Source organism: Lissotriton vulgaris, chromosome 1_1 (assembly GCF_964263255.1).
Source record: "Lissotriton vulgaris chromosome 1_1, aLisVul1.2, whole genome shotgun sequence".
In the NCBI taxonomy this organism is placed as follows: Eukaryota; Metazoa; Chordata; class Amphibia; order Caudata; family Salamandridae; genus Lissotriton; species Lissotriton vulgaris.
Window position 1 is genome coordinate 119,743,248 of NC_141685.1, and position 23,102 is coordinate 119,766,349.

Consider the following 23,102-nt stretch of genomic DNA (forward strand, 5'->3'; position numbering starts at 1 on the left):
GCGGGCAGCACAGGTTTTGGCGCAATCCTGGGTAACCGCTGGTCGGCACAGAAATGGTGGGAGACGAGTGGGCTGACAAGCAACATTGGGTTTTTGGAACTATTCCCGATATGGGTAGCATTGTGTGCTTCGGCAGGTGAGTTTCGGGACCGATCAGTTGTATTTTGGTCCGATAACATGACTGTGGTTGAATGCATTAATCAGCAGGCGGCGCGCTGCAAATGGATACTCCGGTTGTTGAAGGAGATTGTACTGACATGCTTGAGATTAAATGTCCAATTCAGGGCGAAACATGTACCGGGTGTACTAAATACTGCGGCTGATGCACTCTCTCGTTTCAAAATGCGGCCTTCAGGGAGTGTTTACCTTCAGCGGAGCAAATGGCGGCACCATTTCCCGAGGCGCTATGGCAAATCGGCGCCCCAGACTACAGAACCTCGTGGCAGCCAGTCTAGTGCCCAGGACGAGGAAAGAGTACGAAGGGGCGTTGCGCGCTTACTGTGCCTTTTTGGGTCCAGATTGGGAGAGCAGATGGGGTCAGGAGGAGTCTTTTACCCAATTTTTGGTGGCACTTCACGAGGAAGGCCGGTCGGCGGCGACCGCTAATCGGTATAAGGCCGCCATATCATTCATGGCACAGCTCCAGGGGATCAGAGACCCCACACATTCCTTTGTAGTCAGGAAAGCGCTGCGGGGTTGGCGTCGCTTGGAGGGGCGCAAGCTTGATAACAGGCATCCGATTGGATTTGAAAGATTGTCGGTCTTATTGGTTAAGTTGAGGGAGACATGTACCTCGCCTAACGAGGTGATCTTGTTCAGGGCTGCATTTACACTAGCATTCTATGGGGCGCTGCGAATAAGCGATCTCGTGGCTGCCAATAAGAAAGATGTAAATGGGGGCTTGCGCAGGAATCACATTCAAGTGAAGGGGGATACAGTGTTGATCACGATTGCCAGGTCGAAGACAGATCAGGAGGCAAGGGGGAGCAGCATAGTATTACAACTTGCTCCGGGTGGTCACTGTTGTCCAGTGAAGCACGTCGAGGCTTACTTGAAGCAGAGAGAGGCGACGTGGGGGGGGGGGGGGGGGGGGGCCTTGCTACGACATGCGGACGGCTCCCGCTAACGAAATTCCAGTTTCAGAAAGTGCTGACAATCACAATTGCAGCGGCGGGGTTGAACGCGGGTGATTTTGGAACGCATTCGTTCAGAATAGGGGCCGCTACACAGGCAACGGCCAGGGGTATGCAGGCAGACAATGTGAAACAGTTGGGGAGATGGTCATCGGACTGTTTCAAGCGTTATGTGCGATTGCATATGTTATGATTGTGTTAGAAACACACTCACGCTGCCTGTCTTTTTGTTTGGATTACAGTTTCACGAGCCTGTGACGCAGGGCGGAAATTGGGGTCGACCCAGGATCAGCGAACAAGCACTTCACGGGCTACGATGAGAAGTCGATCGGTATGGGTCGTGGGCCACTCATACGTGAGGCGGGCTGGAGAGATATTCAGGGCAGGTGATGCGATTCACACACCTGATAATTTATGGTATAACATATCTTTTCATGGGAAAGGAGGTCTGGGTATCAACCAGTTGCAAGATTTTGTCGAAGATCTGTTAGGGCGGCACAGGTCACCGCCATCCATTGTGGTAATACATGTAGGGGGCAATGATTTGGTAAAATTGGGTAGGCGGGCATTGATAGAGCGCATCCTACACACAGTTAGTTGGCTGGCGAAAACACTCCCGGGTTCAACGATAGCATGGTCACACATAGTCCCCAGGAAGGTATGGAGGGGGGTTTGTCAATTACAGCATTGAATAACTCAGTTTGGAGGGTCAACAACAAGATGGATAAACTGTTTCGGTCTAAACACCTCCAGGTCTGGGCGGCTCACCTGGAGGCTCCATGCTCCTCTCCTGATTTACCTGCAAACTTCGCAAGGACTGTAATCTAACGTAATGGCATTGAATGGCATTGAATGGAACCGAAACGGAATAGAATTGAATTGAATCGAATTGGGCACTTAATGGTCGCGGCTAGAGCACATAAGCGCTAAACAATTTTTCAACCTTCAAACCTTCAATCTTTTAAACACAAACCTGCGCTGGTGGTTCTCCTTTCTCATAGCACGCTGATGTTCCGGTTCCCTGACCCGGCCTGGCTGCTCCGGCGGTTGCTCCGTGACTTGCTCAGCAGCTCCGGGATAGGTTGGATTGGTCTCAGTCTTAGCCAGCGAGTGACTGCCGGCGTTTTGCGGTTCAAGGGAATGTCTCCCAAGAACCCGAATCCGTCGCGTTCGACGAGGAACAGCAAGCAGGCGGCAGCGGCTCCCTCCGCTACTGCCGCCCCAGGAATCACTGCAGCAGCAGCGGCAGCAGCGGCAGCGCCACCTCCGCCCATTGCGGAGGCTGTGACCGAGGGCGTCTCACCAGAAGACAGCAGGGGTCCCGCTTTGCTCGGCGGAAAGAAAGCTGCAGCTGCCGCATCACTCGCATCACTTGCAGAGCCAGAGCCGGCTGTCACCACTAAGAAGCAGAATCCGGTGGAAGATTTGGCCAAAGACAAACAGGTACTGAGATCGCTTACCCCGCTAGTAGGGACACAAACTAAAGGCTCTAAGGGCTCTAAGGACTCTACTCCTAAAACAGCTAAAACGGGGCCTAAATTGACTGTCAAAACGGGGGGGCCTGCTGGAGAAACAGTTTCACACCCTCTAATAAAAGCTGTTATAAACCCAAACGCAACTCAGGAGGGGGGCCAAGTAGCAATGCCTGACACTAACGCTGATATCGATTCTGAAGGACTCTTTATTAATTCCTCGGTTGTACAGCCATCTATAATGGGGGTCAGCAATGGTGACAGTATTGGTGACACTGAACAGCCGCTACTCAAGGGAGGTGACCCTGCCATTCTAGCTCCAGCGCCACAGCCCGATCCCATAAGTGCCACTCAGTCAGCACCCTGTGATCCGCGGCCAACCAGTATGGAAGGACCTAACTCCGGCTGTGTGGGAATACCATCAGAAGCCCACAGGGAGGAAGATGAATGCGGGGCTCAAAATGAGCATACAGTGCCTACAGTGGATATTGAGTTGGACTCTTATGAGGACTATGAGGTAGAGACTGAGACTGAGGATGACTTTATTGATAACAGGGCTAACCCTCTTGTGGGGGGGTTTGTCTCTAAGATTAAGGCTAAGGGCAAACAAAAAGCAAGGAGAGGTAGCTTGGCTGGTGCTATCTCCAAATGGTCAAAACCTAGTAATAACCAAGCTTTAAGGAAGAACTTGCCGGAAAAAAGCCCACTTAGAAAATAGATTGAAGCGAAGGGCTTGGTCAAAACCATGGCGCTAAGGCTCTCAGGAGCAAGCCCCACAGACTCTATACCTGTACTGGTCAATCCGGACAAAAGCATCTTAATCGACCCTGTTAATATGCCTCCTGAGGACTTGACAGAGGAAGAACAGCCTCAGGTGCAGGGGAATCTGCCTGTTTCACCTGATGTTCTGGAACCAGCACAGGCCCACGCAAGCGACGCTTTGCATTCTAACATCAATTTAGCTGCCCAAACAACAGGCAATACCAGCTTCCCCTTTCCACGTGGATCAACCTCCGGTCTTGCTCTAGCCTCTTCTTCACCTGTTATGGTTAAAAACAGGGGCAACCCATCAGATGAGGGATCATTGAGACAAGACTCAAGACCGGAAACAGTCAACTCTTCCCCTCTGGACGAAATACTAAAGATACTGAGCAAGCAGCTGAGTAACCAATGTGCAGAAGCACAGGAGTACTATCTCCAACTTAGGGAGGATAATAATAAGATGCAATCCTCTCTATGCGAGCTTACCTCTAAAATTGGGGGGATCTCGCAGGAAACCACGGAACTACAGCAACGGGTGGTTGAGGTGGAGGAGTCTACCACTAAAATGACAGTTGCGGTTGAAAAGCATGATGACCAGCTGACTGCACTACAGTTAAAAGTCGAGGATTTGGAAAACAGGCAGAGACGATCTAATCTAAGACTATTTGGCATACCGGAGAGATCCGAGGGCTCAGACCCGAGGGCGTACATTGTAGGAGTACTCCAGAAAGCTTTCCCTGATCTGGCAGATTGGGACTGGGACTCGCAAATCCAGCGGGCCCACCGTCTTCCCTTGTTTCAAAGAAACAGAGAGAATCAGTTCCCACGCCCCTTTTTAATCTATTTTGGCAACTTTCTTTTGCGCCAGGCGGTCTGGCAGAGAGCTCGCCCTAACTCTCCAGTAGCTGTAGGGGAGTTCTCACTTTTTGCACGATCAGACCTAAGCAGGGATACCATGGATAGGAGGTGGCAGCTCCGTAAATTGATGGACCCCATTAAGTCTCACAGAGGGCAGGTGTTCCTTCAAGAACCCGCCCGCCTTAAGGTTATTAGAAGCGGGCGGACACATTTCTTTAATGATGCTAAGGAGGCAGAATCTTACCTCTCTAGTATCAGCTCTAGCCAGAGCCAGACCTAAAATAATTACAATTGGCCCAAAGGGTGGTGATTAATCTATCAAAAAAAAGAATACACACACATCATTTTTCTAAGTTACAGGACTTAGCTTAGAGGGTTTAATAGAGGGCTACACCTCAGTATATGATAAATGTTCACTTAGTTCCATCCTTAATGATCTCTTACTTATTATGCACAATGATGTTTGACAAGGGGGGGGGGGGGGCAGGAGCCTCTCAGGGTGATCCACCACAAGAGCTGCCTCTCCAACGGCAGCTGTAGCTGGAGGGTGGTTCTTCCCCGGCTGGGGTGAGAGCCAGGGGGGTGGGAGGGGGTGGGCCCCCGTCTCCGCAGGTTGGGGGATCAGGGTGGTGTGGGGGGTGGAAATCACTTAAAATTTGTTTGCAGGCTGACAGGGGAGAACAAGACGAAGAATCTGATAAAGACATCAAAACACTGATTATTGAATGGTTTATTGGCTGTGCTAGTTGTTTGAGGGCCCAAGACTTATTATTTGACTATTTGAAGTTGGGTCTGAATTTTTTGCTACCTTATAAATGCATGTAATAAAATGTCTAGCTTGGAATGTAGCGGGGCTCAATAGTAAAAAAAAAAAAAAGGAAAGGAGGTCTGGGTATCAACCAGTTGCAAGATTTTGTCGAAGATCTGTTAGGGCGGCACAGGTCACCGCCATCCATTGTGGTAATACATGTAGGGGGCAATGATTTGGTAAAATTGGGTAGGCGGGCATTGATAGAGCGCATCCTACAGACAGTTAGTTGGCTGGCGAAAACACTCCCGGGTTCAACGATAGCATGGTCACACATAGTCCCCAGGAAGGTATGGAGGGGGGGGTTTGTCAATTACAGCATTGAATAACTCAGTTAAGAGGGTCAACAACAAGATGGATAAACTGTTTCGGTCTAAACACCTCCTGAGTATTCCTCATGGGTGCATATGGGGGGATCGCTGTTATTCACAGGATGGGGTGCACTTGTCCAGGGAGGGGAATGATATTTGGATTGGAGACATAATAGCATGGCTAGTGGGCTTGGAGAGACACGACCTATAGGAGCTTTTGGGGGGGCCATATAGTCGGTCAACTATCCGGCCTGTGGCGGTAAGGTCCTGATCGGTGAGCAGAGATTTCAACGGAGCATCTGAACCAATCAAACAGTCACACCCAGTCAACAGATCTGGATTTAATCCATCACTTTTCTTTAGCACACTCTGCCACCCCAGTTCAGACATGGCCATATGCAAATCAGTCTGCCCCTGTGCCTCATGGGAACAGTCCAGCCCGAACTGCCAAGCCATGCCTTCCCTGGACCGGAAACAAGCTTCCGGGGACCGGTTTCTCGCATTTCAGCCGTCTTCGGCCCGGCTTGCTTGAATCCAGTGGCAAAGTGAGCAAGGGACTCACATCTGAGCATACCCTGCCACACTTTATGTATGAGAGATAGAGCAGAATTTTATTTTAGGGAGAATGGGCGGCCTGTTGAATCAGCTTGCGTGCTATAGGGTGAATTCAAGGCAGTGATTTGAGGCCAGACACAAGCCTTGATTGGGAGAATGTCGAAGGAACGTAAATTGAAGTGCGAGGCTCAGGACAAGGAATGTGCTTTCCTGGAGGTTCGCCTGGTAAGTGGGGAATCAGTTTCTCTCCCATTACACCATCAACTGAAGCAGCACACATTAAGAGCACTAATGGAAAATAGTGTGCACTCATGCGCTGGCTACCCAGCATTGTCTCTATGATGTCGGTGAGAAAGCCAATGAGTTGCTTACATGGTTAGAGAGACAAGACAAAGGACGGAACTGGATCCTTGAGGACACAGACAACAAGGGGACGGAAATACTGGAAGAGACTTCCTGAAAGACCTGACCCTGCAATGCTAACAAATAAGGCCCTAGACGCACTAGACCAAGACCTGACAGGCTAAATAAATAAGCAACGGGACCTGATGAGCTCCCGTTAGAATTATATAAAATCATGATGGATAAAATCAAGGAGTACCTCCAGAGTATGTTTCAGACTGCCTGAAAATAAAGATGTCTCCCGGAGGACCAAAGAACGTCTGAGGTGGCGGTCATCCCAAAAAGGACGAACCAGCAACTGAGTGTGGGTCTTAAAGACTTATCTCCCGCTTAATATTGAGACTAAGGTACTTGCGAACACCCTGGCGATCTGCCTGCGGACAGTAATTGCAACAGTGGTACATCCTGATCAATCGGGCTTTATACCACACCAGGGAACGCGCTTAAATCTCCAACACCTTAATGGAGTACCATATGCAATAGGGGATTCCTTTGCTGAACCAGTGGCGCTGCTGTTAAGCTCTTGTTTATATTTGTATTTATATTTGTATTGGTTATTTGTAGAGCGCAACTATTGCTCCGGAAGGAGCATCCTGGCGCTAATAAGACAAAGTGCATACAATTACAGGTACAGAGTTAAATGGTTGTCATTACATACTCATCTGGAAGATTGAAGATCCAGGTTTTCAGAAGCTTCCTAAACTGGTTTTCCTGAGTCAGCAGTCTAAGGTGTTTGGGCATTGCATTCCAGGCCTTGGATGATAGGAAGGTTAGGGTCTTACCCCCCTTGGTTTTATAGTTGAATTTGGCCAATTTAATTAGATTTTCTCCTGCGGATCGTAATGTCCTAGTAGGATTGTAATGGGGGAAAAGCCTAATGAGATACTTCGGGCCGGCGCCATTGAATGCTCGAAAGGCGACAATCAAGATTGTAAATAAAATCCTCTTGTGAAGAGGCAGCCAATGTAAAGTCTTTAAGGCAGCTGACGCTGAGGATTTCCTTGGCAGTTTAAGAACAAGTCTGGCCGCTGCGTGTTGTACGCTCTGGAGTTTTTTTAGTGTGGTTTTCTTAACGCCGGCCATCAAGCCATTGCAGTAATCCAAACGTGCGAGGATTAGAGCCACAGTGACAGCTTTTCGTGAGTCGATGGGCAGGAAGTCGAAACATTTCTTTAAGGATTTGATAATACTAAAGAAGCTTCCTGCAACATTCCTCACATGTTGGTCAATTGAAAGCTCGGTGTCAAATAAGACCCCTAGATTTCTTGCTGATACCACAGTTTGTGGGGGAGCAGGAGAGTCTTCAGGCCACCATTTGCTGGGACAAAAATGCTGGGACTTTCCCATAGGAAGAATCTCTGTTTTATTTACATTGCATTTAAGATGGTTTTTATCCATCCAGAGAAACACATCCTTCACACAGTTCTTGAGGTTTTGTTCAGCATTGGTAGAACTCTTCTCAAGAGGTACAATGAGCTGAGTATCATCGGCATACAATGTTACAAGTATGCCGTATGATTCAATGAGGGAGATAAGAGGAACCATGTAAATATTGAACAGGAGTGGGCTCGGAATAGAGCCATGAGGGACTCCTGACAATACCTTTTTTTCCTTAGAAAGGAAAGGACCTAATGCAATTGTTTGTGATCTCTCCGTCAGAAATGAGATGATCCATGTCAATACTACCCCCGAGATTCCAATATCTCTAAGTCTCCCTATCAATATTGTATGGGAGATGGTGTTGAACGCCGCTGTGAGGTCTAATAAAATTAGAACAGCGTTCTTTCCTTGGTCCTGCAAGATTTTTATGGAGTCAGTGAGTTCAATCAGGGCTGTTTCTGTGGAATGGTTCGGCCTAAAACCCGATTGTTGAGGATGCAGGATATTGTTGGTCTCTACGTATCTTTTTAGTTCTTTGTATACCATCTGTTCTGTAATCTTGCCCAGAACTGGGAGAAGTGAAATTGGGCGTAGATTGGCCAACTCTGTGGGGGATTTATTGGGTTTTTTCATCAGTGGTTTTACGACTGCCTGTTTCCATTGGCATGGGACTATACCTGTATTAAGAGAGGTATTTACAATCTTGTTTATCAAAGGATTGACCACTTCGATTGCCTGATGAAGAATTCGTGGGGGGCACAAATTGGAAGGGGCACCTGATATGCAAGCAAGAATTACTTCCCTGGTTTGGGTTAGTGACACTGGTGTAAAGATGCTAAGACTACCAGCTGCATTTTCTCCCAGGAGAGACGGGATTGAGGGCTGATAGACTCGAAGAACTGGAAAATCCTTTTGTATGAGGTCAATCTTTTCCACAAAGAAATCTGCAATTTGATTGCAAAGTTCTAAGGAGGGTGGAATTTCCGGCTGTAGGGTTTTTGGATGCGTAAAGGTCTTTACGATGGAAAATAATGTTTTTTGTTTTTGTTTTGCTTCCTTTATGGCGTTAGTGTAATACTCCTTCTTAGCGATTTTAATAGAGGCTAGATATATTTTCCTCTGTTGGACATAAAGGATTCTGTGGGCAGGATCGTAGGTTTTACACCAATTGCGTTCACCTTTCTTACATAATAGGTGGAGCACTGCCAGTTCTGGTGTGAACCAGGGGGCATTCCTCTTTCCTCTTTTTTCCATTCTATGGGGATGTTTCGGTGAACGCGTTTTGTAATCTCTTGCTGCATCCAGCTGTGAAAGTGTATTGAATCTTGTTCAGCATTGCCGGACAAGTTGGGAGTCTGAGTTTGTATTATGGGTTGAAGTTTAAAACTGTCTTCGACCTTGGTCCAGTTTATATTATTTTCTGACTGTTGACTCAATTTCAATGAGTTTGGGAGGCGTGACGTTCTGATGCTAAAGGGAATCAGACTATGATCTGTCCAAATTTGTGGGATGGGTGTGTGGATGTTCAGAAGGGGAAAATTCGTGCATATCCCGTCCAGGATATGGCCTGCTTGATGTGTCTGTTTCGTTACCTTTTGTTGTAAATTGAAAATCTCCAGGGTTTGGTGGCAATTAAGCACCTGAGTGTCTAGTTTAGATTCCAAATGTAAATTGAAATCTCCCAGAAGTGTGAAATGAGGGTAACGGAGAAGGAGCTGACCTAGGGAATCGCTCAGTGATTCTAAAAACTTAGTTGTAGTACCTGGGGGGCGGTAAATTAGCCCTCCTGAAAAGGAGGTGGTGTCATTTAGCTTGATGGAGAAACCAAGCCCCTCTGTACCTTTCAGAGGTTCTAAATTGAAAGTGCGACGTTAGCCATGTCTCAGTTATGAGAAGGCAATCCAGGTCCTGCTCAAGAATAAGGTCATTAATGTCCTGACTATGGCCACACATGGAACGGGCATTTATCAGCCCACCTTTAAAATTTAAAGTGTCGACAGAAGTGGTGGTGAGCGGAGCTGTAGTCTCAACTGGGGGCTCGAGGGAGGTCCATTTGCAGTGTTTACAAGAAAAAGGTCCCTCAATCTTACTCATATCCATGTTACAAGCACAAATATTAGTATTATTGAGAGTACGAAGGTCGCTTGCCTGATACAGAAGAGAAGGGTGTGAAGGACCAGAGTGTCCTGCGCCTGTCGCGTCCTTGGCGTGGATGGGCGCAGACGGGCTGCCTATGGCGCGCCTTCGGCGCGCCGCCATCGCGCCCGCTGCGCCCGCCCGCTGCGCGGACGGGAGGTGTTGTCCTTCATATAGTGGTGGAGGAGGGTGGGAGGCGTCGCAAGACTGGAGTGCTGCCCTTCGTTCTCCCCAAGATGGCGTCCGTCCCTGAGTTCGATCGCATCAGCTGTAAATCGTTGTGCGAGGACCAGGGATCGAGTTGGTGCAAGAGCGCGGGTGAGTGCAATGTTTTAAAAGGAAATTAAATCTTCCAGCAGAACACACAATAATAAAAACAATTTAGTCCGTTTTTAAAAAGTGCTAGCCTAACCCCCGGCTTTCCGCCTCAGGGGATAATTTAAATGCACAGTGAAATGTTGTGCGGAGAGTAAGAGGCCACTTTTATACCTGGGAGGGCGGGAGGCATCGCAAGACTGGAGCGCTGCCCTTCGTTCTCCCCAAGATGGCGTCCGTCCCTGAGTTCGATCGCATCAGCTGTAAATCGCTGTGCGAGGACCAGGGATGGAGTTGGTGCAAGAGCGCGGGTGAGTGCAATGTTTTAAAAGGAAATTAAATCTTCCAGCAGAACACACAATAATAAAAACAATTTAGTCAGTTTTTAAAAAGTGCTAGCCTAACCCCCGGCTTTCCGCCTCAGGGGATAATTTAAATGCACAGTGAAATGGCCCCTCTAGCGCGCATGCGCCTCAATAATAATGTCTACCGAGTCTTTGCCGTCCGACAGGGATGTTCCTTGTCTCCTCTGCTCTTCACACATGTTTTGGTTCACCAGGACCTCTCATATGGGATATTCCTGTTGATCAGGATATAATATCAACTGGAAGACGTCCTTAAAATTCCTGCTGGTGGCAGGGATCCTGCGGCTGCACTCTAGGTGCACAGTTCAAGTGGCACTACATGGCTTTAAATATTTGGTTGTGTTCATTAAAAGAGAGCACAGGCAGGAACATACTCCCGAAATTAGACCGTCTTCGCTGGGATGCCCCACACTTGCGGACGCTCCCGCTCTCCTTACTGGGCCGGGTGGCCCTATTTAAAGTGATGACCCTCCAGGGTCTCCTGTACATTGTGCAAAAAATGGCCTTTAAGATCCCACCAGACATTTTTTTTCAAAAGTTAGTGTGAGAACTTCGGCTCCTGTTGTGGGATGGCGGCGCGTCACGTTGAGTAAGTTGCAGAGGGGTTTATTAAGGTGGACCGGCGGTCCGGAGCATTCGCAAGTATTACTGGGCCTCGCAGCTGGTGGCAGTCAACAACTGGGTTTTTGCGGACTGTGAGGATCCTGCTTACCGGGTAGATAGATTGGCCATGGGCAAGAGAGGTTACCCCACCCAGGTGCTGTATCAAAGAAAGTATGAGTGCACCATACCTACTCATACCCAAACAGTGGTAAGGGTGTGGAGAGAGGCTACCAAGTATTTAGGCCGAGAAGGTAAGCTGACTGAAATTACTCCACTGTATGATGGTGATCTCGTAAGTGCAGCGGGAGGATTGCAGGGCTTCACAAAATGGGGATTGATTAGCTTAGAACGGCCGGGTGATGTGTGGAGGGGACAGGCGCTTGTGTCCATCACGATCCTACAACAAAAGTATAAATTAGGTGACTAAAAACAGTTCTGGCATTTGCAGGTGGCCACGCTCTGCAAAGTCACATCCGGGAAGGGGGGCAGTTGCCTGATGCATCCCCACTGGAGGACCAGCTACTAATTGATCTCCTGACCGAAAAAGCAATCTCAACCATCTATAAGAAGTTGATACAATTCTCTGGATGCCTTGGGGACGCGGAGAGCTGTGCGGGAGAGGGATCTAGGCACGCTTGGTGATGGCGATTGGGTTGAGGCCATTCAGGGTGTCAGGGAGTTGGCAATTAGAACCCATTTTTGTCTAATTTAACTACAGATACTGATACTGCCAAATCAATGACCCTGTTTACATTAAAGGGCAGCTTGAACTCAGAGCTCAACAACAGACTCGATTGAATAAATGACCAGCACACTGCTTATCTTGCCAAGACACAGGTACTTTGTAAATCTCTTTTTATTGAACAAGTGCTCAATCGATGGTGTTGACACCGAAAATACGGTGCACATTAGTGAGAGTGATTAGACCAAAAACACAAAGTCTGCAAATATAGAGTGAGTAACATAGCTTGGCTTGTCCTGACACTCCCTGGCCAAATCCCACTACATAAAACTAGATTGCCCTTTATCGAAGGCAGGTAGTCCTCCCAAGGTTCTGGAGATCGCTGGGCTGCAAGACGACTTGCCTTTTGGTTCTGGCTCATCCAGGGATGTAGATGTAGATTGTTACCCTTTAGCTTCGTGCATTCTTAAACTTCATTCATCTACTAGAACTTAGTCCATTACATTCTAAATTGTGTTCGCAGGTTAGAGCACAACGTGCTTGGTCAATTCAGAAGTATTTTTATCTGCAGACATGTTCTCTTGATCAGATATGGGACCGCTAGTATATAGTCCATGATGTGTAATTTATTGTAAATAATGTACAGATTGCAAGTATGTATAGTAGAACTCAGTGAGATGTAAATATAACGTGTAAATGATTGTACAGTAATGTACATTCAATTTTGGGAACTTGCTGAATGCTGTTATCCTACCTTGCAAGGTCTTATTAATCTGTCCTTTAGTTCGGGCAGTGTTCCCAAGGCTTGGAAACAGGCGATGGTCATTCCGATCCTTAAAAAACCCACCCTTGACCCGACTAAGCCAGAACACTATCGGCCCATTTCCCTTCTTCCTTGGCCAGCCAAACTAGCAGAAGCGCATGCTAATCGTATTCTATCATCTCACCTGCAGGAAGCGAATATACTGGATAATTCCCAGAACGGATTCCGTGCAGGTCATAGCACCGAAACTGCTCTTTTGGCTGCGGTGGAGCACATCAGGAAGATGTTGGATCAGGGTCAGACGGCGGCACTGATCCTTTTGGATCTCAGTGCCGCCTTCGATACTGTGTCCCATCAGATTCTTTTACATCGTCTGATGGAGGCTGGAGTTGGAGAGGTGGCACTTGAGTGGTTTCGTTCCTTTCTTAAGGATCGAGGCTTCAAAGTGTCTACACCCCCTTTTGTTTATGCTTCTCGCCCTATACTTCAGGGTGTTCCCCAAGGTTCGGCTCTCAGCCCTACCTTATTTAATTTATATGTTCAGCCATTGGCGGAGGTAGCCCATAGTTTTGGTCTCTCCTTAGTGTCATACGCTGATGACACGCAGCTGGCGGTGGCACTTAATGGTGACTCCAAAATGGATGCCCCCACCTTTCAGTCAGCTCTAAAAGCTGTTGCTGGCTGGATGGCGAACAATCGACTCCAACTTAATGCCTCTAAGACCGAGGTCATTATTTTTGGTAGGGAAAGTGGGCTATGGGGAGATCAATGGTGGCCATCTGATCTAGGCCCTGTTCCCACCCCCGTGACTGAAGTCAGAAACCTCGGGGTGTGGTTTGATGATAAGCTTTCTTTCACCTCCCATACTAAGCGTGTGGCTGGCACATGTCTTGGGACTCTGCAGTGTCTTCGACCAATTTTTAAGTTTTTTGACGCGCAGACCAGACAGATTATAGTCCAAGCTCTGGTTCTTACCAGATTGAACTATGCCAGCTCTCTGTTTTTGGGTCTAAATCAGGCTGAACTATCCCGCCTTCAGAGGGTCCAAAATGCGGCGGCCAGGATGCTTGTCGGCCTCCCGAAGTTTGTCTCGGCTCGTCGAACCATCCAGGATCTCCATTGGCTACCGATAGAGCAAAGAATTAAGTTTAAAGCTTTATGCTTAACTTTTAAAATTCTTAAATTAGCCTCTCCTCCTATTCTCTCACAGACTATCCTGCACTATGTCCCTGCTAGAACCCTCCGCTCTGCTGGATTAAATCTTGCCGTTGTGCCACGATTTAAAAAAGCTAGAATGGGTGGAGGCTCTTTTTCAGTGCTGGTGGCTGCCCTCTGGAACTCTTTGCCGGCTCCTCTCCGTTCAATCCCTGACTTGCTCCCTTTTAGGAAGGCTTTAAAGACCTTCCTCTTTTCTACAGTTTAGATCCTGTTTTCTGACCTTTTTCGATGTGTTGTGTTACTCAATGCTCCAAAGCGCCGGGACGCCACTTGGCTGTGGCATCCGCGCGCTATACTAAATAAAATAACATAACATAACATAAAACACATGTGAAACCTGGTACTAGAACAAAGTTGATCTAACAGGCAATGACCTAACGGTGTAAGAGAAGCCCCTTTTGTTAGAATTATCAAAGTATATACATAGAGTTGATGTAAATAGTAGAATGAGTTAGACGTTGTCATTTAAGATCAAATCTGTAACAAGCATTGGAAATGCAATAGGGCTCGCATTAGGAAAGTTTGAGCTATTGGTGTTATAACTGATTTTTTTTTATTTATGTGTTTTTTTTAAATAGCTAAATTAATAGCTTTGTCATTTACAATGCCAATAGTTATAACTTTCGCAAATGTGACACCTATAGCATTTGTAATGCAACATGTTTTGTATTTACATGACTTAGATGTATTGATATTACAAATAACAATGGCTTTTAATTTTTTTAAATAATTAATAGTTAAATAATTTATTTAATTTGTAATGGCAATAGCTTAAACTTTTGTAAATAACATTTGTGAAGATTATGTTCAGTGTTTTTTATTGTGACGAAAATCCAAGAACAGAAGTGAAATATTAACATCTTTTTGTGATTTGTAATAAAGCGTGAAAGCTTGAAAATAGCTTGAAACATTGAAAGAACATATTTGAACCAGTGATGCTGTAGTTGCGCTGAGTGATGCCGTGGTTGCGCTGAGTGATGCTGTGGTTCAGCTGAGTAATTCTGTGGTTGCGCTGAGTGATGCTGTGGTTGCGCTGAGTGGTGTGTGCATCGGTGTAGCTGTTTAGTGGGTGCATTGGTGGAGCTTAGTTGGAGCATCGGTGGAGCTGTGTGGTGGGTGCCTCGGTGGAGCTGTGTGGTGGGTGCCTCGGTGGAGCTGTGTGGTGGGTGCGTCGGTGAAGATGTGTGGTGGGTGCTTCGGTGGAGCTGTGTGGTGGGTGCTTCGGTGGAGCTGTGTGGTGGGTGCCTCGGTGGAGCTGTGTGGTGGGTGCTTCGGTGGAGCTGTGTGGTGGGTGCTTCGGTGGAGCTGTGTGGTGGGTTCTTCGGTGGAGCTGTGTGGTGGATGCATCTGTGGAGCTGTGTGGTGGGTGCCTCTGTGGAGCTGTGTGGTGGGTGCCTCTGTGGAGCTGTGTGGTGGGTGCCTTGGTGGAGCTGTGTGGTGGGTGCATCGGTGGAGCTGTGTGGTGGGTACATCGGTGGAGCTGTGTAGTGGGTGCATCGGTGGAGCTGTGTGGTGGGTGCCTCGGTGGAGCTGTGTGGTGGGTGCATCGGTGGAGCTGTGGCGGTGGGGCTGTGTGGTGGTTGCATCAGTGGAGCTGTGTGGTGGGTGCATCGGTGGAGCTGAGTCGTTGGAGCTGTGTGGTGGTTGCATCAGTGGAGCTGTGTGGTGGGTACATCGGTGGAGCTGTGTCGGTGGAGCTGTGTGGTGGGTGCATCAGTGGAGCTGGGTGGTGGGTGCATCGGTGGAGCTGGGTGGTGGGTGCATCGGTGGAGCTGTGTGGTGGGTGCATCTGTGGAGCTGTGTGGTGGGTGCATCGGTGGAGCTGGGTGGTGGGTGCATCTGTGGAGCTGTGTGGTGGGTGAATCTGTGGAGCTGTGTGGTGGGTGCATCTGTGGAGCTGTGTGGTGGGTGCATCTGTGGAGCTGTGTGGTGGGTGCATCTGTGGAGCTGTGTGGTGGGTGCATCGGTGGAGCTGTGTGGTGGGTGCATCGGTGGAGCTGTGTGGTGGGTGCATCGGTGGAGCTGTGTCGGTGGAGCTGTGTGGTGGGTGCCTCTGTGGAGCTGTGTGGTGGGTGGCTCGGTCGAGCTGTGTGGTGGGTGCCTCGGTCGAGCTGTGTGGTGGGTGCCTCGGTCGAGCTGTGTGGTGGGTGCCTCAGTCGAGCTGTGTGGTGGGTGCCTCGGTCGAGCTGTGTGGTGGGTGCCTCGGTCGAGCTGTGTGGTGGGTGCATCGTTGGAGCTGTGTGGTGGGTGCATTGGTGGAGCTGTGTCGGTGGAGCTGTGTGGTGGGTGCCTCTGTGGAGCTGTGTGGTGGGTGCCTCGGTCGAGCTGTGTGGTGGGTGCCTCGGTCGAGCTGTGTGGTGGGTGCATCGGTGGAGCTGTGTGGTGGGTGCATCGGTGGAGCTGTGTGGTGGGTGCCTCTGTGGAGCTGTGTGGTGGGTGCATCGGTGGAGCTGTGTGGTGGGTGCATTGGTGGAGCTGTGTGGTGGGTGCATCAGTGGAGCTGTGTGGTGGGTGCATCGGTGGAGCTGTGTGGTGGGTGCATCGGTGGAGCTGTGTGGTGGGTGCATCAGTGGAGCTGTGAGGTGGGTGCATCAGTGGAGCTGTGTGGTGGGTGCATCGGTGGAGCTGTGTGGTGGGTGTATCGGTGGAGCTGTGTGGTGGGTGCATCGGTGGAGCTGTGTGGTGGGTGCATCGGTGGAGCTGTGTGGTGGGTGCATCGGTGGAGCTGTGTGGTGGGTGTACTGTGAAGCTGTGTGGTGTGGGCATCTGTGGAGCTCTGTGGTGGGTGCATCGGTGGAGCTGTGTCGGTGGAGCTGTGTGGTGGTTGCATCAGTGGAGCTGTGTGGTAGGTGCATTGGTGGAGCTGTGTCGGTGGAGCTGTGTGGTGGTTGCATCAGTGGAGCTGTGTGGTGGGTGCATCGGTGGAGCTTTGTCTGTGGAGCTGTGTGGTGGGTGCCTCGGTGGAGCTGTGTGGTGGGTGCATCGGTGGAGCTGTGTGATGGGTGCATCGGTGGAGCTGTGTGGTGGGTGCATTGGTGGAGCTGTGTCGGTGGAGCTGTGTGGTGGGTGCATCGCTGGAGCTGTGTGGTGGGTGCATCGCTGGAGCTGTGTGGTGGGTGCATCGGTGGAGCTGTGTGGTGGGTGCCTTGGTGAAGTTGTGTGGTGGGTGTCTCGGTGGAGCTGTGTGGTGGGTGCGTCGGTGGAGCTGTGTGGTGGGTGCGTCGGTGGAGCTGTGTGGTGGGTGCGTTGGTGGAGCTGTGTAGTGGTTGCGTCGGTGGAGCTGTGTGGTGGGTGCATCGGTGGAGCTGTGTGGTGGGTGCGTCAGTGGAGCTGTGTGGTGGGTGCGTCGGTGGAGCTGTGTGGTGGGTGTGTCGGTGGAGCTGTGTGGTGGGTGCATCGGTGGAGCTGTGTGGTGGGGGCATCTGTGGAGCTGTGTGGTGGTTGCGTCAGTGGAGCTGTGTGGTGGGTGCGTCGGTGGAGCTGTGTGGTGGGTGCATCGGTGGAGCTGGGTGGGGGGTGCCTCGGTGGAGCTGTGTGGTGGGTGCGTCAGTGGAGCTGTGTGGTGGGTGCGCCGGTGGAGCTGTGTGGTGGGTGCCTCGGTGGAGCTGTGTGGTGGGTGCATCGGTGGAGCTGTGTGGTGGGTGCTTCGTTGGAGCTGTGTGGTGGGTGCATCGGTGGAGCTGTGTGGTTGGTGCATCGGTGGAGCTGTGTGGTGGGTGCATCGGTGGAGCTGTGTGGTGGGTGCATTGGTTGAGCTGTGTCGGTGGAGCTGTGTGGTGGGTCCCTCTGTGGAGCTGTGTGGTGGGTGCCTCTGTGAAGCTGTGTGGTGGGTGCATCGGTGTAGCTGTATGGTGGGTGTCTCGGTGGAGCTGTGTGGTGGGTGCATCGGTGGAGTTGTGTGGTGGGTGCATCGTTGGAGCTGTGTGGTGGGTGCATTGGTGGAGCTGTGTCGGTGGAGCTGTGTGGTGGGTGCCTCTGTGGAGCTGTGTGGTGGGTGACTCTGTGGAGCTGTGTGGTGGGTGCCTCTGTAAAGCTGTGTGGTGGGTGCCTCTGTGGAGCTGTGTGGTGGGTGCCTCTGTGGAGCTGTGTGGTGGGTGCCTCTGTGGAGCTGTGTGGTGGGTGCATCGGTGGAGCTGTGTGGTGGGTGCATCGGTGGCGCTGTGTGGTGGGTGCATCGGTGGAGCTGTGTGGTGGGTGCATCGGTGGAGCTGTGTGGTGGGTGCATCGGTGGAGCTGTGTGGTGGGTGCATCGGTGGAGCTGTGTGGTGGGTGCCTCGGTGGAGTTGTGGGGTGGGTGCATCAGTAGAGCTGTGGGGTGGGTGCATCGGTGGAGCTGTGTGGTGGGTGCATCGGTGGAGCTGTATGGTGGGTGCCTCCGTGGAGCTGTGTGGTGGGTGCATCGGTGGAGCTGTGTGGTGGGTGCATCGGTGGAGCTTTGTGGTGGGTGCATTGGTGGAGCTGTGTCGGTGGAGCTGTGTGGTGGGTGCGTCGGTGGAGCTGTGTGGTGGGTGCGTCGGTGGAGCTGTGTGGTGGGTGCATCGGTGGAGCTGTGTGGTAGGGGCATCTGTGGAGCTGTGTGGTGGTTGCATCAGTGGAGCTGTGTGGTGGGTGCATTGGTGGAGCTGTGTCGGTGGAGCCGTGTGGTGGTTGCATCAGTGGAGCTGTGTGGTGGGTGCATCGGTGGAGCTGGGTGGGGGGTGCATCGTTGGAGCTGTGTGGTGGGTGCATTGGTGGAGCTGTGTCGGTGGAGCTGTGTGGTGGGTGCATCGTTGGAGCTGTGTGGTGGGTGCATTGGTGGAGCTGTGTCGGTGGAGCTGTGTGGTGGGTGCCTCTGTGGATCTGTGTGGTGGGTGCCTCTGTGGAGCTGTGTGGTGGGTGCCTCTGTGGAGCTGTGTGGTGGGTGCATCAGTGGAGCTGTGTGGTGGGTGCCTCGGTGGAGTTGTGGGGTGGGTGCCTCGGTAGAGCTGTGTGGTGGGTGCATCGGTGGAGCTGTGTGGTGGGGTCATCGGTTGAGCTGTGTGGTGGGTGCCTTGGTGGAGCTGTGTGGTGGGTGCATCGGTGGAGCTGTGTGGTGGGTGCATCGGTGGAGCTGTGTGGTGGGTGCATTGGTGGAGCTGTGTCGGTGGAGCTGTGTGGTGGGTGCATCTGTGGAGCTGTGTGGTGGGTGCATCTGTGGAGCTGTGTGGTGGGTGCATCGGTGGAGCTGTGTGGTGGGTGCCTCGGTGGAGCTATGTGGTGGGTGCCTCGGTGGAGCTGTGTGGTGGGTGCCTCGGTGGAGCTGTGTGGTGGGTGCATCGGTGGAGCTGTGTGGTGAGTGCATCGGTGGAGCTGTGTGGTGGGTGCATCGGTGGAGCTGTGTGGTGGGTGCATCGGTGGAGCTGTGTGGTGGGTGCATCGGTGGAGCTGTGTGGTGGGTGCCTCTGTGGAGCTGTGTGGTGGGTGCCTCGGTGGAGCTGTGTGGTGGGTGCGTCGGTGGAGCTGTGTGGTGGGTGCGTGGGTGGAGCTGTGTGGTGGGGGCATCTGTGGAGCTCTGTTCTGGGTGCATCGGTGGAGCTGTGTCAGTGGAGCTGTGTGGTGGTTGCATCAGTGGAGCTGTGTGGTGGGTGCATCGGTGGAGCTGTGTCGGTGGAGCTGTGTGGTGGTTGCATCGGTGGAGCTGTGTGGTGGGTGCATCGGTGGAGCTGTGTGGTGGGTGCATCGGTGGAGCTATGTGGTGGGTGCATCGGTGGAGCTGTATGGTGGGTGCCTCGGTCGAGCTGTGTGGTGGGTGAATCGGTGGAGCTGTGTGGTGGGTGAATCGGTGGAGCTGTGTGGTGGGTGCATCGGTGGAGCTGTGTGGTGGGTGCATCGGTGGAGCTGTGTGGTGGGTGCATCGGTGGAGCTGTGTGGTGGGTGCATCGGTGGAGCTGTGGAGCTGTGTGGTGGGTGCATCGGTGGAGCTGTGTAGGTGGAGCTGTGTGGTGGGTGGCACTTTTTATAAATCATTAGTAAAAAGAGATCAATGAATTTCAACTAAAACCCATATATAGTAGAAGAGGAGAAAGCTCTAGTAACGGGATGCAGGATGAATGTATTCCTTTGAAGCAAATCGCCAGCAGGTGAAAGGTGAATAATAGCAATCGGCATAAAACGAAAATGCCAGCAAAACACTTTATAAAATTCTGTGTGGCCCTGATAAAATAATTAGAGCGTTTAATTATATTATTACCAACAACGATTATTGTTACAAGAGCAGCATGGGAGATGGTTAGGCTGCAATCTACACAAGCCCTTGGCATTGCTGTGGTGGGAAGGGGGCGGGGAGAGGCAAGAAGGGAAGAATAGGGGCCGGGAGCAGCAGCCTTTGATGTGCCGGACGGCCGGCCATGCAGTGAATAATTAGGGGAGGAGAAATGCCGGCTGGGGGAAGCTTGAGAAGCCTGAGGAGGCTGGTGGCGATGTGCACGCGCTTCGGCGGGCACTTCAACAAATCGCTGAGTTAGGTAAACTCTGTTTAAGCTGCAATATAGCTCGCCAGCTATGCGCAAGCGCATCAGCAGGCGAGCCCTAAAAATGATTGACTGAATTGATTTTCTATTTTTATAGTATCAACGTGTTACATAGAAAATACAGAATTCCTGAGGAAGGCATACTGCCGAAACGCGTTGAAGGGGAATTCGTTATGTATTCAATTAAATGACTTATTAATTTTATGTAATCTGTTTGTATCTACAACTCATAAATGTGTACATAATCATGTTTAAATGAAAAATGATGCACTGTTTAAAGACAAAAAAGTAATTTATAAAAAAAAGATATAAAAATGAGAATATTTTTTGACACAATGACTAAAAATAAAACAAAATAGAGAAATATATCATGAAAATATATAGTAGTATTTGATTGATTTGTTCAACGTCTAATTGTGTGGTTTAAATACATGCACGTAACCCGGTGTACATTTCAGGTTTTCTAAAAAGTAAAGTTTCCTTGCCAGGGTTTATTCTTTGAGGCAGGGGCCCCCTTCTTCCACATACATTATACTCACGGCAGGTCTGTAAAGAGTTAAATATAGATAAATCCATTGGATCATTGACTATAGAAATTATTGAATCATAAAGGGACCCTCTGTGTTCACCGGGTGGTTTAGTCGGTTGGACTTGTAGACTTTAGTTGCAAAAACAAAAATTTGTGTTTACATTTTTTAACGATCTCACTTTTTAAATATAAAGTATTTATTTAAGCTCTAGAATTATGACCAAATTACCAACTTTTGGCTTTTCGGATGAATAATATGCCGACATGGTAGGAAGCACCGTGTCCTTTGGTGAATCTGCCACTACGGGACAGGACAAAAATGATGATGTGGTCACTTTATTGGGGTTAAGAAAAAAACTCAAAAGTATCGAACAACATGGACACTTCATGCTTCAATATTTAAAAGCGAGAGTAATTCCACAGGGTCTTAGGGTTCGTAATATCCCAGGCCTTTTTGTACACATCAGGGAGTTTCTGGAGCGCTGGGCCTTAATATCCAACCAGTGCTCCAGAGACTACATGATGTTAATTGTGGAAACATCTAAAGGCATATTACAGCAATTAGCCAAAGAAATAGCAGATCTAGAAGAAAAAATCAAGAGTTCAGGGATAGTGGAAGATGTAAAGAAGAAGCTAGATGATATAGAAAAAGACTTAAATTCTTACTATGACTATTTAATAAAAAGAAAAACTGAGAAGTTACAAAAAGATATTAAGTTTTTAAAAAAAGAAACAGTATACCCTTACTTATCGGACACTTTCTTTACCAATACTGAGGGCCCAACTGAAAATTGGGGTAATAGATCAAACCAATATGGAAAAAGAATAAATACTTTTTCCGAATCATCTGGCTCAGACGGTGATGGAGCATATTACGAAGGTAGTTATCAGAATGCTAGACCTAATGCAAGATATCAAAATAGGCCACCTTTTTAGGTCTCGGCTAAAAGACGCGCGTAAGCGCGTCTCCGCCGAGATCTTTTGTCAGCGAGTATCATTCCCAGGAGACAGTCCTGGCCACGCGCATCCTTCCAGGCGATTTGTAACTGGAACGCGCGCTGTGGCCAGGCGCTGTCTCCTGGGAAGCGCAAGCACCACACACGCATGCGCATACACACACACACGCGCCCATGCACGCACGCACATACATACATACAGAGACACCACCCCTGACTCATACACACACGCGCGCACACACACAAGTGCACCGAGGCCCCCCCTCCCCCTCCCCCTCCCCCGCCGTCACCGTCGCGCACATACATACACACACACACACGAGCATACACACACACAAGTGCACCAATCGCGCTCCAGAACTTACCTTACCTCAGCACGCGGCGCCCAACCTCCTGCTGGCGCGGCCCCGGGGCTCTACACCGCTCACAGGAGCCCCGGGCCACGAGACGCTACGACTCCGCCTGCCTCCTCTTCCGGTGTGAACGTGGCCCCGCCCCCGTCACAGGCGACCGTGCCTGACTTCCGGGGCGGCCGCGAAATGAGTAGGCCCTGACATACAACGACTAACACTGAACTGTTCACCGGAAAACAGGCCACTGAGTCTATCGACGTCATTCGGGACTTACTTTCACCGTGAAGCCTGCACGCGTGACTGACCTCTCTCCTCACGGCTTTCAGAACGTGACGTGACTAATTACTAGGACATTCAGTGACCGCTCTACAGGTACTTAACTACTACTGTGCTGCGTGCCCGCAGACCCGAGAGAGAGCGACATGTCTCCAAAGTTACCCTGCTATTCCTACTAATATTGCCCGCCCACGCCCCCAACTGCCCCATACAAAGCCGAAGATCGAGCATCTCCACCCATCGCAGACGGACACTTCCCTTGTAGTGCCTGCACTTATCTCCGGAATCCTGCCCCCCCTCATCCACCAGCGACCCAAGATGGCTGTCCCTCCTTCTGTACACTGCATATACCAGGAGCTGGCCACTACCTCAACACCGCAGGCGTGATTCTATAGTATACTGCAGTGAGCCGTCATGCCATCACGTCCATCTGTTGTGGCCTCGAGGCGGGCACGCCCCAGGGCATGGGCAGCGCCGGGAAAGCTGCCCTCTACAGATTTCCTGTTCGGATTCTGTCTGGCTCTGCCAGTTCCTCTAGTGGAAAGTTCTCACAATCGGACCCTGGCGAGCAGGAAGGGATGGGCAGGCCGACCAGCGGTGCCCGCCACTAGCCCAGACCAAAAGCATCGGAAAATATTTAAAAATAAATATACCAACAGGGAATCAGCGACTGTGACTACAAATTACAAGGGATGCCACCTGTGAAAAATGCTGTCTGGTTAAGGGGCCAGTATGTG